This window comes from Arachis ipaensis, chromosome B04 (assembly GCF_000816755.2).
Source record: "Arachis ipaensis cultivar K30076 chromosome B04, Araip1.1, whole genome shotgun sequence".
NCBI classification, from domain to species: Eukaryota; Viridiplantae; Streptophyta; class Magnoliopsida; order Fabales; family Fabaceae; genus Arachis; species Arachis ipaensis.
In genome coordinates this window covers 107,553,184-107,566,540 of record NC_029788.2, presented here as the reverse complement: position 1 = coordinate 107,566,540, position 13,357 = coordinate 107,553,184, and the positions used below count along the sequence as shown (strand labels likewise).

The 13,357-nt window shown below is 37.5% G+C and overlaps 2 long non-coding RNA genes across 2 annotated transcripts in view; one reads left to right on the top strand and one right to left on the bottom strand.

The window, feature by feature from the left end:
• The window catches only part of LOC110270742, a 14,928-nt gene extending 7,226 nt beyond the window's left edge, over positions 1–7,702 (top strand). The window contains exon 3 of the long non-coding RNA XR_002360380.1: positions 7,692–7,702. This is a non-coding gene — a long non-coding RNA (uncharacterized LOC110270742). The remainder of the gene's footprint in view (positions 1–7,691) is intronic.
• The window catches only part of LOC110270743, a 21,025-nt gene extending 8,925 nt beyond the window's left edge, over positions 1–12,100 (bottom strand). Inside the window, exon 1 of the long non-coding RNA XR_002360382.1 lies at positions 12,081–12,100. This is a non-coding gene — a long non-coding RNA (uncharacterized LOC110270743). The remainder of the gene's footprint in view (positions 1–12,080) is intronic.

The following is a 13,357-nucleotide window of genomic DNA, read 5'->3' as shown; positions in this document are numbered from 1 at the left end:
ACAATTTAAGTTTGGTGTTGTGATGAGCGGATAATTTATACGCTTTTTGGCATTTTTTTAGTATGTTTTTAGTATATTTTAATTAGTTTTTATTATATTTTTATTAGTTTTTAAATAAAAATCACTCTTCTAGACTTTACTATGAGTTTGTGTATTTTACTGTGATTTCAGGTATTTTCTGGCTGAAATTGAGGGACCTGAGCAAAAACTTGATTCAGAGGCTGAAAAAGGACTGCAGATGCTGTTGGATTCTGACTTCCCTGCATTCAAAGTGGATTTTCTAGAGCTACAGAAGCCTAATTGGCACGCTCTTAATTGCGTTGGAAAGTATACATCCTGGGCTTTTCAGAAATATATAATAGTCCATACTTTGCTCGAGATTTGATGGCCCAAACAGGCGTTCCAAGTCAGCTCAAGAATTCTGGCGTTTAACGCCCAAACTGGCACAAAAGTTGGTGTTTAACTCCAAGAAAAGCCTCTACACATGGAAGTTTCAATGCTCAGCCCAAGCACACACCAAGTGGGCCCGGAAGAAGATTTCTGAATTAATTACCTATTTCTGTAAATAGGACCTTTTGCTATTGTATTTTCATACTTTCACAGACCTTTTCACGTTTGGGGGCTGGCCTCACGGCCATCCCTAAACCTTGTTCTTATGTATTCTCAATTGTGGAGTTTCTACACACCATAGATTAAGGCGTGGAGTGATAAACCCCGATTTCATGATTTATCTTATGCTTATTTTGGGGGATTTTATCACCTTTTCTCACATTTATTCAATAAAATAGCATGGTTTTGTAATTCTCTCTTGAATTGTGCATAAATGTGAAAACATGCTTTTTAGGCCCTAAAATTAGTAATTTTAATTCACTTTAATTCCATTTGATGCCTTGATGTGTTTGTTGAGTATTTTCAGGTTCATAAGGCAAGTGTTGGATGGAAGAAGTGAGGAGAAAAGCATGCAAAGTGGGAGAACTCATGAAGAAATGAAGGAACCGTAAAGCTGTCAAGCCTGACCTCTTTGCACTAAAACGACCATAACTTGAGCTACAAAGGTCCAAATGAGGCGGTTTCAGTTGAGTTGGAAAGATAACATCTGGGGCTTCAAAATGATATAAAATTTTCCATATGTTGCTTCGTGTTAAGGGGCGCGCACGCGCCATATACGCGTGCGCACCGATTCTGCCGTGGCCCACTAAGGTGAAATCGCCCCCAGCGATTTCTGAAGCACTTTGGGCCCAACCCAACTCATTTCTAATGCTATTTCATGCAGAATTCAAGTTTGGGCAAATGGGGGGGGAGCAATTAGTTTAGCCAACATGAGCCTTTAGTTAGTTTTCTAGAGAGAGAAGCTCCATCTTCTCTCTAGAATTAGGTTAGGTTAATTTTCATCTTAGATCTAGGTTAATTCATGCTTTGATTTACTTTTCCTTTACAATTTCTTGTTCCTCTACTCTTCCTCTCTCTAATTTTGTATTTCATTCTTGTAATTGCTTACTTTGTTGTTGATACACTTTTGTTCTTCCATTTTCCTTTAATGAAATTTATGATTCATGTTCCTTTATTGTTGATTTGATTTGTTGTTGTTTAATTCCTTGCAATTGAGTAGTGTAGATTTACTTTCCTTGCTATTTTACTATGCTTTCCATTTGTACCCACCAAGTATTTGATAAAATGCTTGGTTGGATTTTAGTGTAGATTTTGAGCATTCTTGGCTTGGAAAGAGTAATTAGGCAATCTTGAGTCATGAAAACCCAACTCATGTTGGTGATCTACAGTTGTTAGCTAATATTGTTTCCATTGACACTAATCTTTTGCTAATTTAATTAGTGAGTTGATTAGGACTTTTGGATTGAGATTAGCTAGTCTTATTAGACTTTCTCCGAGTATGAGGATAACATGATACCTTCCTCAATCGTCGGAGATGACGTAATGAGATAAATTCTTGTTATTATTGTGGTATGATTGATTAGTCTTGTTTGACTTTCTCTCTATTTGTTGGAGTTGACTAAATAAGATGAATTAATCATTGCATGACTAGGATAGAAAGCCTATGATCTCAATCTTTGCCATGAATGTCTCTCTTTATTAATTGCTTTCTTTAATTGCTCTCTTTACTTTCCTTGTCATTTATATTTTCTTGCCCTCATATCAATCAAAACCCCCCTTACATACTTCATAGACAATAATTGACCACTTCATTGCAATTCCTTGTGAGACAACCCGGAGTCCAAATACTTCGGTCATATTTTCATTTGGGGTTTGTACTTGTGATAACCTAAAATTTAATTTGATGCTGTTTGTTGGTTTGGAGCTATACTTGCAACGTAAATATTTTGTGAAATTCCTTACCCACAACAATTCTTGTGTCAAATTAATGGCGCCATTGCCGGGGTGTTGCAATGGTATTATGTTATTGGTTATTGTATATATGTGAATATTGTGAATAGCTTGATTTTTGGATTACTTGTTAGTTTTTGTTAGTTTTAGGACTTTGTTTCATTATTTCTTGTTAGCTTTTGTTTCTTATTTTTACTTTTCACTATGAATTCTCACTTTGGCTATGAGTGTGATTACAACTATGTTGTAGGAAATGGGAACTTCAATGAAGATGTGCATCAAGGATGGGATAACCAAAGGTGGGAGGAGCCATATGCATATGATCAATCCTATTGGCAACAACCTCCACCAATGCACTACGAAGAAGAGCCATTCTATGATGCATACCAACCCAATGGTTATGGTGAATCCTCTTGTGACTTCCAAGAACCACCACCATACACCTATGAGCCATATCCTCAACATAGCCATCAACCATACTCGCAAGCCACTTTTCACCAACCATCTTCATATGACCCTAATCCATATCCATCCTACCAACAATCATATGAGCCATATGAACCACACATAGAACCACCACCACTCCAACATCAACATTTTCAAGAGCAACCCCCTCTATACTATTACCAAGAAGAACCACCTCCAACGCATGCAAATTTTCAACCACAACATGAATACTACTTTCCACCACAACCTCCCATGAAAGAATATTCATGCCCTTCAATCCAAGAGCCATATGATCCTACTCATGATATCCAAGAGGAGCAAGAGTCAAGGGATCATTTCAAGGAAGCATTGGATCAATTTCAAGCAACCATGGAGTGTGTTGTGCAACAAATGAAAGGAAAGGAAAATATTGAACTACCACAACTCTACCTAAAAGAACCACCTTCCGACTATAATACCTTTCCCCCAAACAATGAACCCTCTCTTCCACCATCACCTCCCGATGAAGCCTCTATGCTAGAATTAAGGGATCTTGAATCTCATATCTTAAGGCAACACGAGGAGGATGAAAAGAAAATTGAGGAGTTAAGAGCAAAAATGGCTATTATGGTAGAAGCCATTAGCAACATAGTCTCATCCCGCCTAAGCCTATGCGATCAAGGCACTTCCATTGTGGAATGTGGAGAAGCAACCAATGAGCTTAGTAAGGGAGTGAACTTGAAGCTCCAAGGTGAAGAAGAGGAATTAAAGCAAGAAATGCAACAAGAGGAGGAGGTAGAGATTATTGAACAAGAGGAAGAAGTGGTTGAAGACTTAGGAGATGTGGAACCACCTTGGGAGTCTAGGATTGAAGAAAATCCCTCCAAGAAGATTGAATTTGATGCTAAGGAGGAATGTGCACAACCTCCAAGGCATATCTCTTATGAAGAATTGGATGTGATAGAGCAAGAATTGAGTCCCCTTGGTGATGAAGATCGAGCATCAAGTCTTAGTGGTGAAGAATCCTTTGAGCATGAAGAACTTTCTCCCAAAGAGATGGAAAGCAATGTGGAGGTAAATCTCTCTTGTCCTCCCATTTGTGATTTGAGTAAGGGAAAATATTTAGATAAAATTGTTGAACAAAGGATTGAAATTAAGAGATCTTGTGGAGAGGTGGAAGTCCTTAGAAAAAGGAGGATGGGAATTGAATACGCCTTGTCAAGATCCTTGGAATCACCTTTGCCTAGGTTGCCATCCACACCTTCATTTGAGTGGATGAAACTCATTTCTATTATCTTTATTATCCCATTCGAATATGGCTTGCTTGAAACGGATGGTCAACTTAGGATGCTTTGTGGGATGAAGCGTAAAAGAAAAATATTTTGTGGTTGGCATTGCAAATCAAGGCTCATTATGGTTGAAGCTTCAAAGAGCAAGGGTTGGACTAGTGCTCAATTGGATGGGTCTAGGAGAATAGATTGGTGCTCCTATGAGAATTCATCTCTCTTGCCACCCGGAGGAAATCACCATGATCAACTCAAGGACGGGTGTGAAAACAAAGTGTGGGATCCCAGATCGCACAAGGAAGATCAACTTTGGGAGCCTATGGTTTGTGAAAAACTCCATCAAAGTTTGGAGTTATTAACTTTGAATGATGAAGCACAATGGAGGTCCAAGCATTGGCGGGTGTTCAAGGATGGATTCAAGCACAAGCCACCTTGATGAGGAGCTCCCCATAAGTCCAACTTAAGGATAATAAACAAAAGTGCTAGGTGGGAGACAATCCACCATGGTAAACTCTTTCCTTTTTCTCTTTTGTACATATTGGTAATTTAGGTTTAATTTCATGTTTTATTTGATTAGTTGAGTTTAATTGGGAGTCTAGTAGGTTAAATAAGGTTTTATGATGTTTTGGTAGTTGTTTGGAGGTTTGGAATGCTTGGTTTGGTGCAAAAACATAGAAAAATTTTGAAAAACAGAGCACCATCCACGCACACGCACATTCCACGTGTACGCGTGAATCAAGCAATTTTGGCCATCCACATGGACGCGCCATGTACGCGTACGCGTGGATTGAGTTTTTCCACCCCTCCATACATTCACCCGAGAGTTGTGCCTGAAGTGTGCCAACTTTGCACCCCAAGGCACGCGCACGCGTACCTTGCGCGCCCGCGTCGACTCTATGCTTTGCCATGCACGCGTCCACACACTGCGTGCGTACGCGTCGCTTCCACTTCGTCAATCCACGCTTACGCGTACATGACGCGCACGCGTGGATTGCTCTGTTTCACTCACCTTCTTTTCTTCTCCTCTTTCCATTTCTTTCCTTCTTCTCTTTTCTTTCCCACTCTTAAAATATCATCCGACACTACCAAACATCATATAACACCATTTCTTTTAGTTAGTTAGTTGGTTTAATTTTTGTTTTCCATTATAAGTGTTGGATTACTAATCTTATTTACTGTTTACTGCTGCTGCTTATTGATAGTATGTTAGTTTAACATCATTGTTGTTACTGTCATTGTTGGATTCCTTTGTTGAGGTTGCAATTTATTACTTGGTTTGGAATTTTTCATGTTCAACACTTTTGAATACCAAGTACTTGTTACATTGCCTTCATGCATCTTACCTCTTTGAATTGCATGTTTTGGCCACCATGCATTCATCATCTATTGTTAGGCAATTGTATATTATCATTGCATTTTTTTAGGTGATGCTTGTTTATGGTTTACTCTTATTCACATCACTTATTTCATACATTGAGATTGTGGAATTGTGAAATTGGATCGAAAGCTTACCTAGTGACATATTTTTGAGCTTTGTAAAGCTTTGTGAGCCATGCTTGCTATGTGATTGATTTCCACTTCCATCTTCTTTGTCCTAAGTTCCATAGCATCCATGTGTTTCACCTCTATGTCACTTAGGTGTTGCAATAACTTCAATATGTGTCATTGATTGTTGTGTGAGTTTCATATACCATTTTGTTCACTAAGTCTACCTACACATCAATCAATGTCCATGCATTATCCAATTCCACAATTGCTTGATTAATTGCTTGAGTGCTTTCATACTTCTTCACTACTTGTTTGGTTAACTTAACCTACAAGTCATTTTGAAGTATTTCAAGCACACTAGAATGAGTGAAATGTGTGTCTTCTTTTGTATAATTGTGACATGGTCTCTAAATACTAGAGTGCGAATTCTAAACCGCACGCAATTTAGGACCCACACACTTACTTTTCATTAATGTCACACTAATTCACTTACTCAATTCTAGTGATTTACCTCATTCCACCAATCCATGCTTCCTTGCTTGTGCATTTACTTGTCTTATTATCTCCTGTTTTCTATGTTCAGGATGAATCATCATTAGCAAAAATGGAAGCAGAAGGAAGAACACGCAGTACCGGTTGACCTACCAGCTGAAGGTAGCAACTAGGAGAGTCGTCGTATTCCCCTTGCTCATTTAGTGCACCGAGGACGGTGCAACTTTTAAGTGCGAAGAGGTCAGGCTTGACAGATTTACGGTTCCTTCATTTCTTCATGAGTTCTCCCACTTTACATGCTTTTCTCCTCACTTCTTCCATCCAACACTTGCCTTATGAACCTGAAAGTACTCAACAAACACATCAAGGCATCAAATGGAGTTAAAGTGAATTAAAATTACTAATTTTAGGGCCTAAAAAGCATGTTTTCACATTTAAGCACAATTCAAGGGAGAATTATAAAACCATGCTATTTTATTGAATAAATGTGAGAAAAGGTGATAAAATCCCCCGAAATAAGCATAAGATAAATCACGAAATCGGGGTTTATCAAATCTTCCCACACTTAAATAAGCATGTCCTCATGCTAAAATCAAGAAAGAAGCAAAGGGACATCAACATTTATTCAATGCAAACTAACTACATGCAACCTATCTATATGCAATTATCTACATGAATGCATCCACTTAGTCAAAATAAATTAATTTCCAAGAAAACATATTTAAGTACAAGGGCTAAAGCCATAGCAGTCAAATCAAACCCACAATTGAATTGAATTATTAAAAAGATTTTACAAACTTGCAAGAAAAGAGATGATCATGGGTGGAAACATGTAATTGAGCAATCGAACCCTCACCGGATGTGTATCTGCTCTAGTCACTCAAGTGTATGGGGTTGATTCACTCAATTCTCCCCTAATCATGTTTTTCAAGATTTGTTTTTCATCTAACAATCAACAATTATTTCATGCATGCATACAAATATCATGAGGACTTTCCCATAGGTTGTAATGGGGCTAGGGTCAAGATAGGATGCATATGGTCAAGTGAGCTTGAAATTCGAATCTTTGATTAACTTAAACTTCCCACCTAACCTATGACAACCTATACAATTTTAAACAAACCTAACTACCCCTCAATACCCTATGCCAACCACCTTGTGAACCATATGAACCATATGAAGAACCAACCCAATTCCACCACCAATACCCTCAAGAACCACCACCTCCATATTATCACCAAGATGAATCACCTCCCATGTATGATAACTTTCAACCACATAATGAATTTCCCTCTCCACCACAACCCTCTATGGAAGAACACCCATACCCATCTATCCAAGAGCCAATGGATTGTCTCAATGAAGCAATGGATCGGCTTCAAGCAATAATCCGTCAAAAAGAGCAAGAGGAAGCCCAAAGGAGGAGGAATGAAGTTATCGAGGCTAACCTTGCCAAAATTAAAGCCAACTTGGACTCATGGGACTCATGCAATAAGCAAAGCATATCCACGGATGAATGTGAGAAATCAACCGAAGGAAGGAGCATGAAGGAGATTGTAGAATCTCAACATGAGGACAAGGAGATGGGGTATGTCTTGCAACAAGTGGAGAGTGAAGAGATTGTTAATGAAGAAGAAGTGGTTGAAGAGCTAGGCAAAGTTGAACAAGAAGTGAATTCCAAGTTTGAGAATACTTCCACACCAAATGACATTGTTGATGATTTTGTGGAAGTTGTTGAACCCTCTTCCAATGAGCTTGAATTCGATGTTAAGGAGGGTGCGCAACCTTCTAAGCATATAATGAATGATGAAGAATTGGAAGAAGGTGAGCAAGCAACAAATCTTCCTCTTGAAGATGAGCCCACACCAACACTTAATCCTTTGGTATTTGAGGAATCTTCTCCTCTTGAAATTGAGGTGGGTGTTGAGACAAGTTCCACATTACCTCCAAGTTGTCATATGAAGAATGGAGAAGAACTAGAAGAGGTTGGTAAGGAAGTAATTGAACATGAAGAGCCTTGTCAAGAGGTGAACATGGAAGAAGCTTGCCAAGAGGTGGAGGTATTCAAAGAAGAGCACAAGGGAATGGAACTCACAAGACCATTGGAGGCATCCCTTCCTAAGTCACCATCCAACACAACATTCAAGTGGGTAAAATTCTTATCTCTAATCTTTACTTTCCCACTTGAATATGGTTTGATTGAAAATGATGGGCAACTTAGAGCTCTTTGTGGGGTTAACAACAAAAGAAAATTGAGTAGTGGGTGGAAATGCCAATCAAGGTTCCTTATGGTTGGAAGCTTAAAGTCTAAGTGCAATGGTTGGTATAGTTCTCAACTAAAGGGGTCTAGGAAGGTGCTTTGGTGTTTACTTGAGAATTCGGATCACTTGCCACCCAAATAGAATTGCCTTGATCAACTTGAAGATGGGTGTAGAAACAAGATTTGGGATCCGGGTATATATGAGGATCAATTTTGGGAACCCTTAGCTTGTGAGGGACTCCATCAAGACTTGTTGCAACTCATTAGAAATTTTGGAGCACAATGGAAAACCAAGCATTAGTGGAGGTTCCAAGATGAATTCAAGCACAAGCCATCATAACAAGGAGCTTCCCAAATGTCCAACTTAAGGACTTAAACTAAAAGTGCTAGGTGGGAGACACCCCACCATGGTAAACTCTTTCCACTCTTTTTTTAGATTTGGTTAATAAGTGATTGGAGTTGCCATTCTAGGTAGTTTTTGTTATTTTCTATACTCTTATGCATTTTGCTTTTATTGATAGGTTGTTTGTTGCATTCATGTTTTGATTAGTCTAGTTATTGTTGAATTATATTTTGCTTATAGTATAAGTTTTGTTTTTAGTGTATTTGAAAATTTTTCAAAAAACCCAAAAAGATTTGTTGTTGAATTTAATTTTGACTATTTTAGAATGCTTGTAGATTAGGAGAGTGCCCTGTTTTTGAAAAAAAAGAGCATCCGCGCGCAAGCGCGCTGTGCGCGCGCGCCGGTGGTGCATATCACCCTCCTGGTACAAAAACCAGAGAGTTGTGCCAAAGTTATGCCTATTCTGTGCCGCGACCCACGCGTAAGCGTACATGATGCGTCCGTGCCGGTCGCCATCTTCACATCCACGCGTATGCGTGCTATGCGCGTACGCGTCGCTTGTCCAGCCTACCCACCCACGCGCACGCATGCTGTGCACGTACGCGTCGCCCTCCGCACCCTGTTTTTTCCCTTGCTCTGCTCTGTTTTCTTTCCCCCTTCTTCTCTTCTTTCCCTTCTAGTTTCTTCCTCTTTCTTTCTTCTTCTTTCTTCCTTTTGTACTTTCTTTTCAAAATTTTCACTCTTTATTTTTTTCTTATTTTCATTTTCTTTTATATGTTGCATTTGCATATTATCATTCATTGCATTTTAATTTTGTTTTTATAGCTTGTTCTTATTTTATTTTCTAAGTTTCTTCTTTCAATAATGGTGTTGGATTTTTATACTCAATTGTTGAGAATTTCTTGGTTAATCTTGGTGCTTTGTGACTTGTTTGACATTAATTGTAATATTTGCTCTACACACAAGATTAGTGCTTTAGTCCTTCCTGACTCATGATCCCCTATTTTTATACCTCATCATCATTGAGTTAGGATGGGACCAAATGCTCTCGTGCCTATCACTAATCTTGTTTGTGTCAATTGTTGATTAAGCTTGATGCAACATGCTTTTCATTTCATGTACCCATGCTTTGACTTTACTCTTGCATCAAGTATTAGTTGATATGCCCTTTGCCTATATTGCTCTCTCACTTACATGCATAGCTAACATGTAGTGAGAACCTTACTCTTATTTGGCATTAGCCCCGCCTATGTTCTAATTGCTTTTATATCTTTGTTGTAGGCTTAATTTTCTTTCTTTTTCTTCCCTTTAGGTTGGCCACCAAGAAGGAAAGGATGGAAAAGCTTCTAAATGAGGAAACAAACAAATTCATCCGCACAACCTTTTGAAGGATCTCATCAATTGTTGCAACCCATCCACCGTGCTCTTCTTTGCATGCACCGAGGACGGTGCAAATTTCTAAGTGTGGGGAGGTCGTCCGACCGATCTCCATGGGTAACAACTTCATTTTTCAACACCAATTTTTAATTTTTTTCATTGTTAGATTAGTTGTTGCATTGCATGATAGGTTTCATGATAGTTAAAATTTGTACATATTTGAGCATTTTTTTTATGTTAGGACTATTTGGTTAGGGTGATGATTTCTTTTCCAAGAAATATTGTTTTAGGGCACCCTACCAATTTGAAAAAAAAAAATTTTTTGTGATAAAATTGCTTGAAGAATTTATTTTGGAACATGGTTTTTGAGCTAAGAACACAAGCATGTGAGTTTTGAGCCTAATTTTGTGGTTACATCTTATAACCACTTATTTCCATTCTTGTGTGCATCGTTCTCTCTCTATGATTGTAATCTTTGATTTGTTTGATTCTTTATGTCCATTATTCCATGTATACATGCATTTATATGATTGAGGCCATCATTTCATTTAGCTCACTTACCCAAATAGCCTACCCTTATATAAATATAGAAAAAGAAAAAAAAGAAAAAGAAATAAAAAGGGAACAAAAATGCCCCAAAGTAAAGTTCAATAAAAATTATTGCATATGGAATGTTAATTAAAGAGAATGCATGAGTATATGAAAAAAAAAAGTGGGAATCATGGGTAGCTAGGTTATGTATTAGAATTGTATAGGTTGTTATATGTGTTTGGTGAGATCTTAGGTTAATCAAAGATTCAAATTTCAAACTCACTTGACCATATGCATCCCACCTTGACCCTAGCCCCATTACAACCTATGAACAAGTCCTCATGATGAATGTATGCATGCATTGAATAATTGTTGATTGTTAGATGAAAAACAAATCATGGAAAGCATGAGTAGAAGAGAATTGAGTGGATCGACCCTATACACTAGAGCGACTAGAGCAGATACACTTCCGTTGAGGGTTCGATGCTCAATTCCTTGTTCCCGGCTTTCATGAGCTTTCTTTTTGCAAGTCAATTTGAACTTCATTTTGATATTTGAATTGGTAGGATTCATGAATCATCATATGATCTTAGTCCTACATGTGCATATGTGTTCTTGGAGATTGATTTGCTTTTGACCAAGTAGGTAGAATCATTTTGTATTTAGTTGCATTCATGTAGATAGGTTTACATAGTTTCTTTGCATTGAATAAATGTTCATACCCCTTTTCTTGTCCTTCTTTATTCTTAGCATGAGGACATGCTTGGTTTAAGTGTGGGGAAATTTGATAAACCCCAATTTTGTGGTTTATCTTGTGCTTATTTTGGGGGATTTTATCACCTATTCCCACATTTATTCAATGAAATAGCATGGTTTTGCAATTCTCCCTTGATTTGTGCTTAAATGTGAAAACATACTTTTTAGGCCCTAAAATTGGTGATTTTAATTCACTTTAATTCCATTCGATGCCTTGATATGTTTGTTGAGTAATTTTAGGTTCATAAGGCAAGTATTGGATGGAAGAAGTGAGGAGAAAAGCATGCAACTGGGAGAACTCATGAAGAAATGAAGGAACCGTAAAGCTGTCAAGCCTGACCTCTTCGCACTCAAACGACCATAACTTGAGCTACAGAGGTCCAAATGAGGCGGTTCTAGTTGAGTTGGAAAGCTAACATCCGGGGCTTCAAAATGATATAAAATTTGCCATATGTTAATTCGCGCTCAGGGGCACGCACGCGCCATGTACGCGTGCGCGCTGATTGAGCACGTGGGTCACTTTAATGAAATCGCCCCCAGCGATTTTGCAGCTCATTTTGGGCCCAATCCAACCCATTTCTGATGCTATTGAACCCAAGGATTGATGGGGGAATGAACCAAGTAGTCATAGTTTAGTTTTTATCATATTTTAGGATAGAATTCTAGAGAGAGAAGCTCTCTCTTCTCTCTAGAATTTAGGATAGTTTAGGTTTAATTTTCTTAAATCCAACTTTTAATTCTTGTTTTGATTTAGTTTCTCCTTTTAATTTCTTGTTGTTACATCTCTACTCTTCTAGTTTTTACTTGTCATTTCCTTTATTTTGTCCTCTTTTATGTTGACGAATACTTGTTGAATTTCCATTTTCTTTTAATGCAATTTAATGTTTGATGTTCTTTTTATTGATGAATTGAGTGTTGATTTACTTTTTTTGCAATTGATAGTTGGTTGATTTATATTTCTTGCACATTTTACTATGCTTACTTTTTATGCCTTCCAAGTGTTTGATAAAATGCTTGGTTGGATGTTAGAGTAGATTTTGAGCATTCTTGGCTTGGAAAGAGTAATTGGGCAATCTTGAGTCATGAAAACCTAACTCATGATGGTGATCTAAAGTTGTTAGCTAGTATTGTTTCCATTGACGCTAATCTTTTGCTAATTTAATTAGTGAGTTGATTAGGACTTTTGGAATATTGTTTCCATTGACGCTAAACTTTTGCTTATTAATTTAGTGAGTTGATTAGGACTTTTGGATTGTTATTAGCTAGTCTTAGGACTTTTTATCTTCCATGAGAGAAAGTCTAATAAGACTAGCTAATCTCAATCCAAAAGTCCTAATCAACTCACTAAATTAATTAGCAAAAGATTAGCGTCAATGGAAACAATATTCCAAAAGTCCTAATCAACTCACTAATTAAATTAGCAAAAGATTAGCGTCAATGGAAACAATACTAGCTAACAACTCTAGATCACCAACATGAGTTGGGTATTCATGACTCAAGATTGCCCAATTACTCTTTCCAAGCCAAGAATGCTCAAAATCTACTCTAACATCCAACCAAGCATTTTATCAAACACTTGGAAGGCATAAAAAGAAAGCATAGTAAAATGTGCAAGAAATATAAATCTACCAACTATCAATTGCAAGAAAAGTAAATCAACACTCAATTCATCAATAAAAAGAACATCAAACATTAAATTGCATTAAAAGAAAATGGAAATCCAACAAGTATTCATCAACATAAAGGAGGACAAAATAAAGGAAATGACAAGTAAAAACTAGAAGAGTAGAGATGTAACAACAAGAAATTAAAAGGAAAAACTAAATCAAAACAAGAATTAAAAGTTGGATTCAAGAAAATTAAACCTAAACTACCCTAAATTCTAGAGAGAAGAAAGAGCTTCTCTCTCTAGAATTCTATCCTAAAACATGATAAAAACTAAACTATGACTACTTGGTTCATTCCCCCATCAATCCTTGGGTTCAACAACATCAGAAATGGGTTAGATTGGGCCTAAAATGAGCTGCAAAATCGTTGGGGGCGATTTCATTAAAGTGA